The 1,665-nt window shown below is 47.4% G+C and overlaps 1 non-coding gene across 1 annotated transcript; it reads left to right on the plus strand.

Annotated features, from left to right (window-relative positions):
- Positions 1–406: 406 nt before the first annotated feature.
- LOC143350950 (5.8S ribosomal RNA) lies at positions 407–561 on the plus strand. Its single transcript, XR_013081367.1, has one exon. It is a non-coding gene; the product is annotated as a 5.8S ribosomal RNA (ribosomal RNA).
- Positions 562–1,665: the final 1,104 nt, after the last annotated feature.

A 1,665-nucleotide genomic window follows, 5' to 3' on the forward strand; every position in this document is an offset into this window, starting at 1 on the left:
AACGACGACGCGTCGATTGTGCGGCCATCCGTTGCTCGCGCGACTAACGACGACCAGCCGAGAAGGCTGTAGTTTATCGCATCGATTTCATCGAGCAACCGATGGGCGCTGCCGCGTGCGTTCGCCCGATTGCGCGTGAAGTTACTGTTCGGAACCAAGAATATACGGGTGTATTATACCCGTTTGGTCGCAGCCACGCGCAAAGGCTTTTGAATGTACTGTACGCCCGGCCGTCGAACGATGGTTTTCCGTCATTCAGGAAACAAAAAGAAACTTTTGTCGTCGATATGGCGCGTTCAATCCTCCGTCGATACGCTGGTCGGAGGTGCGAACATCGAATATTTTTAAAGCAAAGAACAAGGAGCATTTTTAAATACAAAGAAAAAAATTGTAAATTGTATATGATTACCCTGAACGGTGGATCACTTGGCTCGTGGGTCGATGAAGAACGCAGCTAATTGCGCGTCAACGTGTGAACTGCAGGACACATGAACATCGACATTTCGAACGCACATTGCGGTCCACGGATAAAATTCCTGGACCACGCCTGGCTGAGGGTCGTTCACTTGTCCTAAAACTGCTTGCGTTGTTCTCAGATTCCCTAACCCCGCCGTCGTTTACCTCTCCTTTCGGGGAGATGGCGAAGAACGTTTCGGAGCCGGGTCGATGAAGAGAAAGGTATCAACGTACGAGCGAGAATTTGGGTATTTCGTTGGCGTTTGTCGCTGGACGTACGAAAAAGAATAAATATTATATATTATTGGCAAGTTTGCGCACCCCTTGCGTGGTGAGGCAGAGATCAGTCTGGACTCGCGCGAGTGTTTTACGGCGTCGTGCGTCGTGTTGTCTGGAGTATCATCACGACCGCCCGTTAAAGCACCGCTCCTACGATTTCTGACTTTGACGGCACTAAAAACCACCGTGGGGCGCAAATCGCGTTTCGTACAAATCTAATGATTACCGGCGCTCCCGACGTTGCCCGAAGTTAATAATTTATGCAAAGGAAAGAGAAAATAAAGCGTATACTAGTTTTGGAGCATAACAAAAAGGACACTGGAAAGAAATTTGATCAAACACTGATAATTATGATATGTAATATATGCCCTACCACGTGAAATTTGTGGTATCCGTCGGTCGTCGTCTTCCTCTCTGTTCGTTCGTACAGCCCCAGGGAAAAATGATAATTTATCAAACGAATCGGACGATCATCCTCTATGGAGAGGCTCGAACGAACACGACGAGAAGCGCGATACGAACGGAACCCAAAAGAAGGGATATACTCTGAGAAGTTGGTCGCCCCATGTCTCTCTTTGTTACGAATATGTATATCGATTGCGAGACCGCGCGTTTAGCCGGTCGTCCAGTCCACGAATGCTTTTCTTTCGAACTTACGGTGGACTTTGGTAGACTATCAAAGAATCAACGAAAATCGGATCGGGTAGTTCTATCATAGACACACACCGTGGTTCTTCTTTAATTTGAAAAGCGACGGAAGGACGTTAAAAGTAATCAGCCGGTTACGCCTAGCGAGCGTTTCGCATCGAACGAATGAAAAACTAAGACAGAAGGGAGACACTTTGGCGAGGCGCTAAAAACCCATCATTGATATCCTTTTCTCCGAGAAAGCAAAATGCTATTATATGCTATCGGAGGACGCGGAGAAGT

Source organism: Colletes latitarsis, unplaced genomic scaffold (genome assembly GCF_051014445.1).
Source record: "Colletes latitarsis isolate SP2378_abdomen unplaced genomic scaffold, iyColLati1 scaffold0047, whole genome shotgun sequence".
Taxonomy (NCBI): domain Eukaryota; kingdom Metazoa; phylum Arthropoda; class Insecta; order Hymenoptera; family Colletidae; genus Colletes; species Colletes latitarsis.